We start from the raw sequence: 16,910 nt of genomic DNA on the forward strand, positions 1-16,910 counted from the left end.
ACTGACTTTTGCTGACCACTTGTTTCAATGTGCTTTTATTTTGAAGCATTTCCTGTGGTCTGTTATTTTTTGGGGGGGTTGTAGTGACTCTACCTGTTCTGTTCCAGAAACTTTGGCAGAGGCGGGTTGTTTACAGTGGGATATTGAGTGAGTCGGGGGCTCGAATGGAGTCGGATGTGGTTCACACATTCCACCAGAGACTCAGATTACACTGCAGGAAACACCGGCCCTGCAAGACACACACTGCCTGACTCTGTGATTTATAAACACACCGCACACACTCTCACAGAGACACACATTAAAATCTCAGCGACTCACTCTGAGCTGGTGCTACACCTCCATCCCTCTTTACTTTTCTCTTTTTTCCTTTCCTTCCTTCCTGCCTTTCCTGTCATTCTCAAACTCTCGACTGTTAGCTCCACTTACGTTTCTATGGCCGATCACAATAAAGACAAGAGACACCAGAGGGATGACATCATCTCAAGCAGACATCATTTTAGGTATGTAAGAGGTGATTTCTTAGACTGACAACTATCACAGTAACCTGCATCCCAAGAATGCTACCAAAAGGTTATTTAAATAATATTATATTCAACACTGGCACATAAACATGTCATCGTAAGTAATTGTTGCCTTACTTTACATCAGCTGTATTTACATGGAGCCTTTCACTACAACCTCAGTAAGCATAAAGTGGTCATCTCCGATTTAAGCAAGACACATTCTACTAATGCCTGCCTTCATTGAAGGCATTATATTCAGTGTTCAAGGGAAGACTGTCCTAAGCAGAAAAACAAGTGCACTGGTCATTTGTTTCATCATTTTGTATGTTTAAAACAACTGCCTGGCTGTGTGAATAACAGCTATTGCGTGATGATTTCTAGCCTCCTCAAACCTGTTAGGGAGGAGGCTGAAGTGGATGGTTGGGCGTACAAAGTTTCTAACACAAAACCTATTTTGTCTTTTAGTTATGGGAATTTATTTGTGAGATTCTAAAATATGACAGGTGCAACAGGACAGGTGACAGTTCAGTAATCGCAGAAGTAATAATACCCAGACAGAACTGAAGCTTTAGTAAAAAGCATAGCAGATAATGATTTCATTAATTCAATAGAGAACTGTATTTTTCTAAACTTTGCACATGGCAGAACGTTGGATTTAGGTCCTGTCTACACTTCTACAGATATTTTTGAAAACGTGTATTTTCCTCTACGTTTAAGCCTTTTGTCCACATGCAAACAGAGTTTTAGGTCACTAAAATAGAGCTTTTACAATACTTCTTCTAAGGTGCAGAATTTTTAAAACTCAGGTTACTGGGCTTGAGTGTTTGAGCAACGGTGATGTAATCTCCTTAATCTGCACATCATTTGTTGCTTTGTGCAATGAGTATGCTACAGAAACAATAACAACAATGGCAGACTAGCAGTATGTTTACATTTTCTCAACACTGCTTGATCTATTGACTACTTTGTACTTATTCTTAGTACTGCTGCATCACTTCACGAATGAACGGAGGCATCTGCTGCGCCCAGTGTTATTTAGTCTGCCAGAAACGATAGTTTTGGATCAGGCCCTGTTGAACCAGCAGATTGTGGGACAATTTCAAGAGTGGGATTATTGTCGATGAGTAGTGGAAGACAAATTTTCGCAAGTCCAGAGCATCGCTTGTTGCGATGAGATCTCCAGTTGTCATTTGGAAAAAGGTAATGTTAGCCTATGCGCTTTACTGCCTTCGCAATGAGAAGAGACTGCGGATGACAGCCAACACTAGCGAGCGTTTGGAGTCCTTTTTGCATGTGAGTAGTATTTTGAGTGTATGGAGACATTTTTTAAAATGAAAGTAGTGAGGACAGAATTATCGTTTTTTAACAGAGGGGAAAAATATCTGGTTTTAAAAATATCTGTATATGTGTACACAGGGCCTTAGTGTCCTTCTCATGTTAAAACTCTTCTCTGTGTTTTGACCACTGTAAACAGGACACCTTGCTGTAATGTTTGTGACTAACTTGGTTTGCTTTATTGTTTTGCAATTTTGGCAAACATGCTGTTGTCAGTTCTTCTCAAAAGTGGAAAAAGCATAGAGTGTAGGGCTGGGCATTATGATAATACATACCATGAGATAAAAGAACTTTGTCAACAATCAGAGCTCTTTCCATAATATTATTAACCAAGGTTCCTATTGCCTTTGCACACTAACAAGCAGCACTTCCTCCTGGCAGTATTGGAATCACTGGAGTTTTGGAACAAAGTGACACACTACCTTGAATCTTTAAGTATTTACTTCATCTAATTAGCCAAAAATGGACATTCCCACTTGCTTATCCATGCTGCCCAAACTCAGTAGAGAAATCAATAAGAGTATACGATCATTTTCTTATTGGGGTAGATAGCAGCAGGCTTTATGGGAAATGTAGTCCAAATACTGACTATCAAAAATGCTGCATAACGACAGATAACCTTTAGGAACTGAACTACTTTGGGAAGATTCTTTGTTTTTTAATTTTCATTCTCATGATCCTCACATTACAGCCTAACATTCAAAACAGAAAACAACATCATTTATAAAAATGTCATAGCAGTGTAGGCGAGTGCTGGTCCCAGTTCAGTCCGGGGGTTGAGGTCTGAAAATCTGCCCAGCTCCTTCCCTCTTCTCTCCTCTGACAGTCTGACGGCCATGTTCCCTGAAGCTACTCAGTGGAGAACTCTGGGTAATCAAGTCCATCTGGGACTAGGGGGCAAAGACACAGGCTGACATAGCTCACCCTTCTCTCCCTCACCCTGTCAGCAAGACTCTCTCCCTCTCTTCCCCTTCTCTTTCCACCTTGTCTGGCAGGTTTCTCTCGTCAGGCCCAGCGCCGAGTAAGGCTGGCTGATAGCGCAGGAATCCTGGCCCACAATCCTTCGTGCTCCCTTGCTATCTCTGGGGCAGAATGCGGCCAACGAATTACTGTAAGGTGCTGAAGATACACCTATCCATCAAAAAACTGACATCGAAGTACAAATAACTGCAAAGCATGCAAATGCAGGCAACACAGAAACAACCAGACTCTCAGACCTTTGGATAGCTGCCTACAGCCTGAAGCAGAACTGGAGACACTGCCTTTGCTTGGCGAGACCACGCGTTCCTGCCTTAATAACAACCTACTCCACTGTTTGTCACCATCTTTATCAATGCTTCTTTATATTCATACATCTTCGTATCTAATGGGGCTCCACACTGCTGCCATGTCTCTCTGTTTCTTTCTGGGAGCAGTACCGGGTCAGTCTGTGGGTTGGACTGCTGAGGGGCCCAGGGTGGTTCCGCTCTGACGGTAGGAGGAAACTCCTTCAGGAAATACCAAACTGCCAGACACACACACTCACACACACACAATCCACAATCTCTCTTTTCTCCGACAAGCAGACTCAAGCTCCTGCTCAAACTGCTCGAGTTAAGAAGCCCAGCACTACTTTTTCAGTTAGTTTCAGCTCCGTCAGACTGAGCGTCAAACACAAAGAAGCTGTCAGAACACAGCTCTGTTTGGTGTAGTCTGTTATTCTCAGGTATAGTAGTTTGCATGCCAAAACTGTGGTGTTACACAACCCAGAGTTTGGCTGGCGGCCAGGCTTTTTATGGCATCAATTACAGCTAACTTTAACGAGTCAGCTCAATTAAACAATAAATCACTGTAGAGCCAAGTTTCTGCCCCTGAGAGCCCAACCTCTCCACTCAGACTAGTAAAAGCTGATTGAGTTATTTGCTACCTGAAGAGTGAGAAAATGAGGTCAATTAGCATGCAAGCATACAGACATCTTTAAACAAGATTTTACAAAAATGAGAAAAGACCTGCTGGCTGCAGTCTGGTTTAGTTTAGTATTGAGCCTCAACATCTTATTCTGTTTAAATAAGTTAATAAAATATGCAAATAGTGTGACATTTTCCATTAGACTTTCAGTTGATTTCTTGAATTAACAGACACAAAACTAACACTTTTTAACAAACATTTGAGTAGTTTTGAGACTATTTTCACTGCAGGTCAGACTGCACCTCTCCTCAACATCAGATTGAGGGATTTTTTTTTTCAGAGTAGGGGAAGACGGAAAGAGGAGAGATATGCATCCAAAAAAATAAATCATGTCCTCCTCCCCTGACATATTCAAATCCTTATAGGTGATGTGATGACGCAGCATGCTCATACTGTTTTGCATGCTGTTGACATCAGTGACGCTCAGTCAGTGTTCTCTGTAGATAAGCTCCGTCTCATTTTCATATTTTCTTGAAATCTTAATGGGCTCAAACACTAAAGGTCAAGTGAGAACATAAACTGTTTTTATGTGAATGAAAACCACACAAATGGTGGCAAGTTAGAAAACAAAGTTGCAGAGATTTCCATCATGGTATCTTCCTGATTTGATGTCTCTCACTGATGTAAGAACAGTACTCAGATTTGATAATTCAACTCACCTGAAGAATGTGAGTGCAGATGAGGTTGCTGCACTATAATTAAGAGAATGCCACTTGATTAGCCTAAAGAGAGTTCTCAAAACAAGTTGAGTCTTATTTTATGTGATGCAATGATTTCAGGTTTACAGCCATGTGCATCTGGAGTGAAACACAGAGACCCAGGTTCACTTCAACCCAATCGCCAAATTAAATGTTGGCATTGTATGTTTCTGCATATCACAGATATGCTACATTTGTACTGTTACGTAGAAGATACATCAAAAATTTACGTTTCATCTCAACAATGCTGTGGTTAAAGAGTGAATACGTTTAGGCAAAAAACCCACTTGGTTATGGTTAGTAAAAGATCATGTTTTGGCTTAAAATACTTGCTTTTTGAAGAACAATCCTTGCGGCATATGCAGCAACGTCTCAGTAAAAAAAAAAACAACAACTATTTTCCATGGTGCTACCTCTGCAGGAGATGCTGTGATGCTTTGGTACATAACGACCAGTTTTTGTGGCACTATCCTCAGTAGAAACACAGCGACGGGTCGCTGAAAAACACCAATGATTGGTGGCTAAAAAGCCACTGGAATCACAGCAACGACTTGCTAAAACAACTGGTTTTGTTGTTTGTTGGTCTTGAACAGTAGTCAGCAGCTTTTTCCAGTTTTAAGGTCAGATGCTGTTCATGGTGGCCTGATTCTACAATATTTGGCATGTTTGTTGAAAGATTCTTTTGCAGTCCAGCCCTGCCTAAGATGAGGTAGGTTTTGATTCGGACTGCAGAGCCAAATAGTTTTCAAAAAGCAAGATATTTGCCTGTTTTACATATATTTCAATGTACTGTTTGTCTGAAATGTATCTGTGTGTGTGTGTGTGTGTGTGTGTGTGTGTGTGTGTGTGTGTTTGTGTGTATTTGTGTGTTTCCAGGCTGTGGCTGACCACAGGAAATTCTAATCAGCAGCACAGTGTGGCTGCTACCTTCCCTTTCCCCTGGTGACCTCCTCCCCACCCCTCTCCCTCCACAATAGAGATACCAGGATCACATTACCGACTCTAAGGGTTAAGGGTCAATCCCATTTTTCAGCCCTCTCCGTCCCTTTTTCCCCTTACAGATCCTTTCTGAGGGGTTAAAGTCTCCTGTCACCTAAATTCACATCAGTTCACGCGTGGCGAGGGAGAGGCATACATCGGAAACCCTCCGTCATCTCTCATCCCTCCTCCCTCACCCACACACCGTTTTAGTGTCCCCTTGACGGACAGTTCTCTGATCTAAGGGACCACTCACACAAAGAATTGGACATGGTTAAAAACATGTTTAAAACACTGCAGGCCTCTTTGTGTCATTGTGTTGGTGTGTCTCTGTTACACCTCAGTTAAAGTCTGCACTTTAGTGCCACAGAGGATCAGGTTACTGGGAGGTAACACTGAGCTTCTGATGACCTCCTGCAAAGACAACAAACCATTTTACAATAATAATGCAAAGTAGGAGGATATATTTTGGGCGTCCAGGGTTTGAGGGGTAAAAGGCCTGTTTACATTCTGCACAATGAGCTCTTTTCCAGTACAGAGAAGGTAACCTGCTCCCTGAGGCTTCTAATAACCTGAACCTTAGGGCCCGAGAGCCTTTGGTGTTACTTGCACTTCTGTATATTTCAAGTAATGGGACATTTAGAATACTTAATAATAAGGCAACAGCCAGGCTGACTTCATAATTTTCATGTGCTGAATGTAGACAGACAAAAGGAAAAACTGGCACGGATATCATTACCGATAAACATAAGATACTAATTTATATGCCGTTAAAGAAACCAGCACATTGCAAGGGTCGGCACAAACCAGTCAGCGGCTAGCATATCAGACTGCTTTGTCATTTCTTGGTTTGCTCCACCACACTATGCTGTATTTTTCTATAATCTTACTACAGCTTTCTGTTTTTGTCCCTGCAACATTTGATTGCATGTAATATTACCATTTCAGGCTCTGGGATGTGTTTGTTGTAGTTGTTGTGATGCAGTAACACATCTGCGTGACCAGCCACAATTGACAGAACAGCTGACAACCCTTGAATATTCCTGGAACCTGTATTTTGTATAACCTTCTAAACTAATCTAAAATTCCTCCGTTAAATCATCAGAACAAATACTGAGCAACTGTATTAAAAAAATTATCTGGTGCTTTTATAAACAGTCAAAGGTTGAGAAGTATTTTGGTGAGAGGTATAAGCTGCTAACAGTGAAGACAAACTTAACATTAGGTTTTACATAGGACTGGGCAATATATCAATATTATACTGATATCATGATATTAGACTAGATATCGTCTTATATTTTAAATATTGGAAGAGTGAAAGCATTGTTTTTCCTGGTTTTAAAGTCTGCATTACATTAAAGTGATGTAATTTTCTTAACTTACTGATGTTCTAGCTGTTCTGTTATTTTCCTTTACCCACTGAGTTATTATATCCACATTACTGATGATTATTTATCAGAAATCTTTCTGAAAGCACCAATGATCAGTAAACCCATTATTGTCGCAATATCGACATTGAGTTATTTGATCAAAAATGTTGTGATCCTTGATTTTCCCCATATTGCCTGGCCTTAGTTTTGCGGAAACCTGATTACAACGTTCAGCAGGTCAAATCAGCACAATTTGGGGTTCTGGGTCACTTTTGGCTAAATTGACTATCTATTGTGCGGCATGGTGGTGCGGCGGTTAGCACTGTCGCCTCAGAGCAGTGTCAGCATGGGTTTTCTCCAGGTTCTCCCACAGTCCAAAGACATGCAAGACAGCTTAATTGGTGACTCTAACTTGCCTGCAGGTGTGAATGTGAGCGTATGTGAATTGCTGTCCCTCTGTATGTGTCAGCCCTGTGGTAGTCTGGCGACCTGTCCAGGGTGTACCCTGCCTCTCGCCCAATGTCAGTTGGGATAGGCTCCAATCCCCTCCATGACCCTAAATGGGTAAGTTGTTATGGATAATGAATGAATGGATAAATCATCTATGGCTCTGTGTGTTGTTTACAATTGCTACAACAAAGTGTTCTGAATTTGCTCCAGCTCTGATTCAATCCTCTGATTGTCCTCCTCTCCATAGCAATGGTCTCAGAGGCTCATGGATGTTGAAATCTTCTGCTTAACTTATTAAAAACATTTTTCTCACAAACCAAGCTGAAATAATTAAAAATGGTGGCCATATAATATAAATTTAAAGTAAAGAAGAGTCTCGTGTCTCTAAGTTGGGGATATTATTAAAAATAGGACATTAAAATGGGATTCAGCAAAAAAAAAAATACTTCTGTCACCAGCGGCTCCTTCCACTCTGCAACTCTATACATGTGGCTTACTCGAAGAAAAAGAATACAAGTCCAACAAGCCACTTAGTATGATATACACATGGCTGACAGCAGAGCAGTGCTTTAAATCATAGCTTCTATACTAAAGAAAACCGCACCCAAACCTAACATGAGTATGTGGGTGAACTGTGCGCAAATGTGCTCTCCCTCAACACAAATCTGCTTTTGATCATGTTGTGGTTCCTCAAGTACATAATCACTTTTAATTATAGTTTGACTCTCAATCAAACAAGGGAGCAAGAGCTTAATGTCACTGAAACTGACAGGTGATCATTTCCTCACATACTTCCACACACACATACACACATTAGATCCCCACATGTTTTGATGCTAACTCAGAACTAAACTTGGTGAGATTCATAGCCCACTTGCTTCTGTGGGTGTGCAAGTTTCTTTCTGTTTTTTAAATTTACATCACTTTTTAAAATATATTTATTGTAATTTCTGTCATATTTCTTTCTAACGTGCTTACTGCATGTATTGTGTACTCTGTTCATATACTATAAGCTTTGGCATCATGTTTTTTGATCAGTACATGTTATAAGGAATCACTAAACTGAACTAAAAAGAGAAGGAGGAAAGAGACAATGGCTTTATGAGGATAGAGTGATAGCTGGTGTGAAAGATCAGAGAGGAAGTTAAAGACCTTACCAGCCATCATCAGATAAGCAGGCATATGGAAATGTGAGTGGAGACATGACGAACATGCTGCCAAACAATAGATGGAAGCTGCTGTTACCATGAAGACACATCAAACCCTGCACTTTAACTCTGATTCATGGCTCAGTGGTTGGATGGATAAAAAAAAACTGAAAATAATAATTTTAAACAAATTTATTTCCATTTATACACTAAGCTCAGAATGTCCTAAGTTGATCAAGCAAATCATGTCCAAGACCTATAAAGTTATTGATCAGTATCTGCTATTTAAGGCCCATTTGACTGCCATTTTCTGTAATGTTAATCACTGTTGTAAAAACACCTACATTTAAGGGGAGGAGATGAAAGAGGCAGGAGATGAACTTAAATATGAGTCACACATATAGTAATTGTCTCAACGGATTGATGCACAGACATGTGATGTGTGTTTGAAACTACTGTGTTTATGGTACACCAAAAATCTGTAAATGTATAAAAGAAAACAGCTATACAAACATCTGCAAACAGCACCTGTGAACGTTCATTGACATGCTGTCAGGTTAGCAGCTGAACCATCAAGCAGCATCAAAAAAGTGATATCAAAAAAAGACTGTGAATGTCATGTACCTAGCTAATTTGGATGAATAAAACAGACACAATATCTCTATTTCAGTCACACTTTTTCCAGGTGCACCACACTTCTAAAAACACTGCTGTTGTTTTAGAATTAAACTTGAAGCTCAAATACATCATTCATGCAATGAAGAGGGAATGTCCAGGCCTAATTTAGGTGAAGTGTGCACTGTGCAGCTGTAAAATATTTAAAAACAACATGAGTGTTACAGGACAAAGGGCAAAAAACTTGACTGACTTTCCAAGCATTAAAAAGTCTACTAATCTAGACTAAGTAGATCTAGTCTAGTTGTCTAGTTATTTTAGCGAAACATCATTTTGAAAAGTTTCCGGTTCTTGCTTCATTAAAAGCATATCTAAATATATGTAGAAACTGGCTGACAAGCTGTAATGGACACTGACAAATTTTAACTATGAGAAATGTGCGACCACTTCTGCAACCTCGCCTTTTATCGTTTTTATCATTTTCCATCCAGAGCAGCAGAGAGCCTGGCTGTCAGCAGTCTTTCCAGGCAGCAGAATTCCAGGTAAGGGGAAAGTCAATGGCTTTACTGTGAACCATCTTGGAAAACGACACCCAATTTCTCCCTAATATACGGAAACCTTTTAAAATAATGCTAATATTTCATGCTTCCTTTCTGTGAAAGTACTGTGGACCTCTGCCAAACATCCAAACTCGGCACTGATAGGCGCTTCGTGTGTCAAGTACCATAAATTCAGCCGGCAGAGCTCGACAAAGCTTGTTCAACGGATAAATCTTGCTGCTCATAAAAGCCATTTGCTCCTTTATGTCTGTCTGGTGTTCAAACATTCACCTCAATCCATCAACGCTGCAAACTGCTGTCAGAACACTGGCCTCTCCTTACCTCACATTTCCCCTTATCACTGGCTTCTACTAAGAGGAATCTGAGGAATCCCGGAGCTCAGTCTGTTCGCCAACACCCAATATGACATGGTGAAATGCAGACACATGCTGCTTTTAAAACACAGACTAAATTCTGACACATAAATCACACAAATTGATCACAGATGCTGGTGCTAACTACTGCGGCTGAGAAACAAGTGTGGAATCAAACACCATAATTGACAATGATGTGTGAATCTGAGCTTTGGGACGATGTTTGCATGATAATAAAGTCACACACTGGCTCACAGCCGACCGCCACCTCTTCTTGTTTCAAGACCTATAGTACAGTATAGGAACTCCACCCAGTGAAACAGACTGAGTATGCTGCCTCAGCACTTCTCAATCCAAACGGCTGCGGTTCAGTTAGAGGTCTCGCTGCCTCGGCCCCCGAGATGAAGCACCTCAGAGAGCCAGCAGTCCTAACCGGGCCCTGGCTTCCACCGCCGGCCTCTGACTGACACCACTGCACTGCCAGAGACATAAAGCAGGATAATAATAGCTGCTCATTCCTCCCGAGCCTGTACCGACCAAACAGGCCCACATTGTCCAAATCCATATTTAACAGCATGATAAAGGTGAATGCCTCAGTCTACAGCCTTACTGAAATCAGATCTAAGAGTCCACTTCAACATATTTAGCGGGTCACTATCTTGGCAGGTCACTGACTCTGATGAATTTTGTGACAGTAGAAAAGAGATAGTCCCTTAAAAGGAAAATTCCATTATTCTTAATGACCATGGTGTTATTTTGGTCCATCTTTCCTTCTGCTTACGATGATACTACTTACTGATTGTGATTGATATAAACAGCTTTAACAGCGAATGCATATTGGTCATCACTAAACTTAGAAATAAAAAATGGCAGACATTCCCAAAACATCCACTGGACAAAAACAGCATGATCTACAGCGGAAGGGTTCCAAGTGGCATTGCCACATGAGCTATCAGTTATTTTAAACAGGTCCTCATTTAAAGTAAATTACCCAAGAAATCATCAGTAGTGAGAACTGATATATTAATACAAGAATGTTTCAGGCAAATGTGCTTCTTTAGCTTGTAAACTAGCGAAACTGGGAGCACAATGTCTGCGTGAATGATAGAGTTTTGGGTTTGTGTTTTTGGATTTAGCAACCAGCTATATGCAGTGGAGCGGAGTGTGTTGATTCATCATTAAATTCAATTACCTAAACCATATACTGAAACAGTCTGCTGCATTGTAAAACTGTGAGTGTTCACTACCAAGGCAGATACAGAAGGTTGAAGTTGGACCATGAAAAACCGCTGCAGAGTGATGGATGTTTAAGAGGGACAGACTGGAATGACTTTGACTTTTATTTTTATTTCTGACTCTGCCTGAATTTAAATTTTCCAAGTTGAATCTGAATCTGCAGTTTGTGCCATCGCTCACTGAAAATGTCATGGGCCAGTGCTAGTAAGGTTAGCATGTTGTATTTATGATGAAAACATGTTTAACAAAAGACAAGCATTTTTTTCTGTGAATCCTATAAGTTATGATGGAGCTGCATTTTGTACTTGTGTTTAATGTTGTGGCTATTAACTCATGTTTTATGTGTGTTTAAGGTATGTTAGTCGAATCAATCAAACTTAACAGCACTTCACATAAACTCCACTGCCAACTAGCATTTTGGAGATGTAATTGCAGAGTGACACAGACACGTATAAATGCTTGCAATGGCATAGGCCATTTGCGTAGGCTCTGCTCAGAGCCCATGCACAACTATAAATCAGCCTTTAGACAACACTACAGGAAGCAGAACATGAGTGGTAGCATGGTTTGGGAGTTACGTATGTAACGTGGTTACGAGGAGAAGTGAGCAGAAACAAGGGTGAAAAAAGGGGCAGCGTGTCCTTACAGTCCTTTCTACACATTTTCCATCACTCTTGTCCCAGTTTTCATTACAGTGAGGTTGACAGGTATGTAATTTTGAGACAAGATAGATCTGTATAAGTTTATTCTCTGTTGTATGTCTGTTCTTTATTGTAGTGTAGTATTGCAGTGTCACCATGGCATTGCATCTTTATAATCAAACTGGTGGTTAAAATGCTGAAAAAAACACAAAAGAATAATGGCCACAAGAATGAAAATAAGACCCACATTGTAAAAGAACTGCAATTTCCTTGAAGAAGAAGAATATGAAACAGCTGATGGGTTCAAGAGCCTCTTGTGCTTTGAAAAACCTCTCAACTGGATGCCTGAAGAAAATTCCAACCTAATACTGGGAAACTCTGAAATAGCCTCCATATTTCAAGCTTCATTAAATAGCAGATATTACGCAACAAAACAGGCCAACTGTTAAAATCTTCTCTGGGGCACAGGGACAGAAGTGTATGAGTTACTGCCTGCCAGGAGCCATTATGTCAGCAGCACACACATGTGTGTGTGGGGCCATACCTGTTTTTCTCATTGTTAGGATAAAGAATTTGCTCCACAGCGGGATCTGACACTGTGGTTGCTGAAATCTTACCATCTCTCACTGTGTCTATGCATGAGTTGTCTACCACTAGTGTTATGGTGTAATAGAAAGTTAAGAATGTAAAAACAGTAAGTGGTGTAGATTTAAGAAGTGTTCAACACTATCTGCTGAAAAACTATGACATTTTACAGCAACTCAAACAGAGCTTGTTTCGTCCTCTTTCAATCAAAGAAACTGTAATACTCATTCTGTGTGTGGAGACAGCACTACAAGGACCCTGGGAGTGGATTTATGAGGTCTGGACCGCCTGCACGGAGTCAAATGAAACCCAACACCAGCTCTGTTTCTTCAACAAGGCCTGAGAACCAAGCACCTCATGTCTCCTGCTGCAACAGACACCGTACTGACTCCAAAGGTGTCACTCTGCTTCCACCAAGATGCTTGTTGCAAAGTCAAACAGCATCTATAAACCCCTCTATTTACAATCCTCCTCAAACCAGTTATTGGTATCAGGATTTGGACGTCAGACAGAAATTTATTTTCCGAACTCAACAATGTGACAAGCAATGGTGGCAAAGCAGGCAGGGTTTGAACTTCTTTCTATGGCTCTTGTCTTTGTCCTTCATGCCAATACTTCTGTTATATTTCAGGCGAAAAACTATAAATGCCTTTGAGGAAAGGATGCCCAAAAGTTGGAAGCTTTATCTCCATTTTAATGAGTATAATGACTCTATAATGGACAGCAGTTAACCACACCTGCACTGTCACCATTCAGAATGGTTACAAAAATGCTTGCTTTCCAACATGGTTGGACGACACCTTTTACAAACTTAAGCATACCCTCTCCTTATGGTCCCTGATTGTCCTGATTGTCAATTGTTAATGGTCTTGTGGGGGAGTAAATCACAAGTTTCATTACGCTCAATATATTGATTCTTTGGATATCAATACGAAATTTGCTAATACTGGAATATATCCAGTCTTTTCTTGGCAGCCTGACATTGTCTGTCTGGTGTTAGGCCGCTGGCACTGTTTGAATATTTAGGCAGGAGGTGTGCTAGAATGGAAATGGTGACTTGCCAAAGGGAATTTCAAAATAAAGGCATATCTTCAAGATGACAATATGTATCAATGTTTTCACTTTGCATCAATGATATTGGATCGTAGATCAGTAAATCAATATATGAATCCAGATCATTGTAATGTTACACCCCTACATACATGAATTCATGACCTGCTCAAGGAATTATGGCTCAGGATTGACTCAAACCTGATACCTTGAAAAGATTGTATGGTCTACTGCTACTGCTACTACTGTAACTAACTTTGGTGAAATTTTTGGTTTACCTTACTCAATCTTTTATGTGTTTTAGTTCCTTGAGGAGTATTTATTTTATTTAAACACAGTTTTCCCATTTGCTTTTTAATGCTGTTGGTTTTTAATGATTGTCTTATAAGACGACCTGGTTTTGGAATCGTGTTTTACAATTTGGAATTACTATGAAATTATATTCTTTCCATCCCATAACTACTTTGTCAACCTTCATCTTTGCTTGTACTAAGACAGAAATGTAGTAATAAAATCAATCAAATGTTTTAGATACGTACTGTTCCTCTGCCTTGTTGTTCCAACTCTACTGAGCGACAGACTGCATAATCCTACAGCTGCAATGTAACATATGAAGTTTTATTTTTTTTCATTCTCTCTCTCTTTTTTTTAAGAAAGTAAGACGAGATAGAGATAAGAGAGATCAGAGATAAAGGATGGGGGTTCCACAATACTGCTCATTTGTTCAGCCCTGTACCACCTAGCAGACCTGCTTTATATATCATGAGGCTGTAAACTCTTGAACTCCTATTTTCTGCCTTAAATTTCTTTCTTAAGCAGCCCTGACGTTAGAAAATACAGCTCTTTTCCACACTGTATAACTACATCTCATATATGTTATGTCTCTGCATGTTGTAACACTTCATTGAAACTATATGATGCTTACACTGAATGAATTATTGAAACCACCATGTTTTCATGGCTGCACCATAACATCATTTGGAATTTTCAAGCTGTCATGTGATTTTGTACACACTTGTCATTTTATACACATTTTCCCACAGTTTCATCTGAAACGTTTTATATCTCTCGAGTCCTTAAGACCTTGACTAGGAGTTAAAACAAGGTTTGGTGGGTTTGAACAATGCCTGGCTATACAATCAATCAATTAATCAATCAATCAATTTTATTTATACAGCCCAATATCACAAATCACAATTTGCCTCACAGGGCTTTACAGCATACGACATCCCTCTGTCCTTATGACCCTCGCAGCGGATAAGGAAAAACTCCCCAAAAAAACCCTTTAACGGGGTCAAAAAACGGTAGAAACCTCAGGAAGAGCAACTGAGGAGGGATCCCTCTTCCAGGACGGACAGACGTGCAATAGATGTCGTACAGAACAGATCAACATAATAAATTAACAGTAACCCGTATGACACAATGAGACAGAGAGAGAGAGAGAGATGCAGGTAATGACAGTAGCTTACAACAACATTATTGAAAGTAATAATAAGAGAAAACTACGGAGTCCGACATCGTTTTTGCATATTCACACACCGAGGCAATATTCATTTTAGTGACCTCCGATTGGCGTAATCGGGTGTCATTGCCGCCGACGTGAATAACAATCTTACTGAATCTACGTTTAGCTTTAGCCAGCAGTTTTAAATTTGATTCAATGTCGCCCGCTCTGGCCCCAGGGATACATTTGACTATGGTCGCTGGTGTTGCTAACTTCACGTTCCTCAGAATAGAGCTGCCAATAACCAGAGTTTTATCCTCAGCGGGTGTGTCGCTGAGTGGGGAAAAGCGGTTGGAAACGTGAACAGGCTGGTGGTGAGCCGTGGGCTTGAGCTGTGCTTCTGGCGAACTGTAACCCAACCTCCCGGCTGAGCGGGAGTTACCGGAGGACAGTTAGCAGAGGCTAAGGCTATGCTATGTGGCTCCGCGGCTACAGGGGGCTGGCTAACTACCGCAGCTACTGAATGGTTTTCCATGGTGCGGAGCCACGCTTCTAATTCACTAAGCCTCGCCTCCAACGCAGCAAATAAGCTACACTTATTACAATTACCACTGTCGCTAAAGGAGGCAGAGGCATAAGTGAACATTTGGCACACAGAGCAAGAGAGAGCAGAGGGAGAAGCCATCGCTAACTGTAAAGCTAATGTAGCTACCAAGGCTGGTAACGTGCAAACAACAGCTAAGAGATTAGTGAGAAAGTCGTAGAAAGGAGGAGAGCTATAACGTTAAGTGCTTAAACAGAACCAGTGTGGGTTAAGACTTGAAGTAGACGTTAAAGCAACGTTAAAGCAACTGAAGTGAGAAAGCAGGCTAGTAGAATCCACCAGAGCAGTACAGAGACGCTGTCACAGAAACACCGGAAATGACACAACTCGCTTACCACAATACGTCAGCACGTCAACACCAGTGCCACATCCGCTCCGTCATATCTTAGAGAGCTCATAGTGCCTTATTATCCCACCAGAACACTGCGCTCTGAGAACGCAGGGTTACTCATGGTCCCTAAAGTCTCCAAAAGTAGATCAGGAGCCAGAGCCTTTAGCTATCAGGCTCCTCTCCTGTGGAGTCATCTTCCTGTTGCAGTCCAAGAGGCAGACACCGTCTCTACATTTAAGACTAGACTTAAGACTTTCCTCTTTGATAAAGCTTATAGTTAGGGCTGGCTCAGGCTTGCCCTGTACCAGCCCCTAGTTAGGCTGACTTAGGCCTAGTCTGCCGGAGGACCCCCCTATAATACACCGGGCACCTTCTCTTCTTCTTCTTCTCTCTCTCTCTCTCTCTCTCTCTCTCTCTCTCTGGTATTCTATTACTGCATCTTGCTAACCCGGCCATTCTGGATGTCACTAACTTGGCTTCTTCTCCGGAGCCTTTGTGCTCCACTGTCTCTCAGATTAACTCATATCGCAGCGGTGCCTGGACAGCGTGACGTGTGTGGTTGTGCCGCTGTCGTGGTCCTGCCAGATGCCTCCTGCTGCTGCTGCTGCTGCCATCATTAGTCATTAGTCATACTTCTACTGTTATTATACACGACTATTGTCACACATGTATACTGCCAGATATTAATACATACTTTCAACATATTGTACCATACCACATTATACAACAAACATTTGCAACAACAATTCAAGTTGAAAATGGTTCAAGGAAAAATGAGCTCAAACACACTTTGACAAAGTAATATATGAGTACCATACATTGTGTTTTTCTCGGTACTCTGAATATTTGGACAAAGACATTTAAAGTGCAGCTACAATTCAGCTTAGACCATTTTATTCACTCCATTTCAGTCCACTACTCTGCAATGTCTATATAGCTGTCTGTGTTTTGTTGTTTTGCCTCTGCTGATTGTTTCTGTTTTGTATTGTAATGTGTTTTTGTTACATAACAGATAGCAGCTGAAAACCAGTTTTTAACTGAGTTACGCCAGTCTTAACTGTA

The 16,910-nt window shown here is 40.8% G+C and overlaps 1 protein-coding gene across 1 annotated transcript in view; it reads right to left on the reverse strand.

The window, feature by feature from the left end:
• Positions 1-16,910, reverse strand: part of gmds (GDP-mannose 4,6-dehydratase) — a 220,826-nt gene that overhangs the window by 22,417 nt on the left and 181,499 nt on the right. The gene's annotated exons all lie outside the window — the stretch shown is intronic.

Source organism: Epinephelus fuscoguttatus, linkage group LG10 (assembly GCF_011397635.1).
Source record: "Epinephelus fuscoguttatus linkage group LG10, E.fuscoguttatus.final_Chr_v1".
Lineage (NCBI taxonomy): Eukaryota > Metazoa > Chordata > Actinopteri > Perciformes > Serranidae > Epinephelus > Epinephelus fuscoguttatus.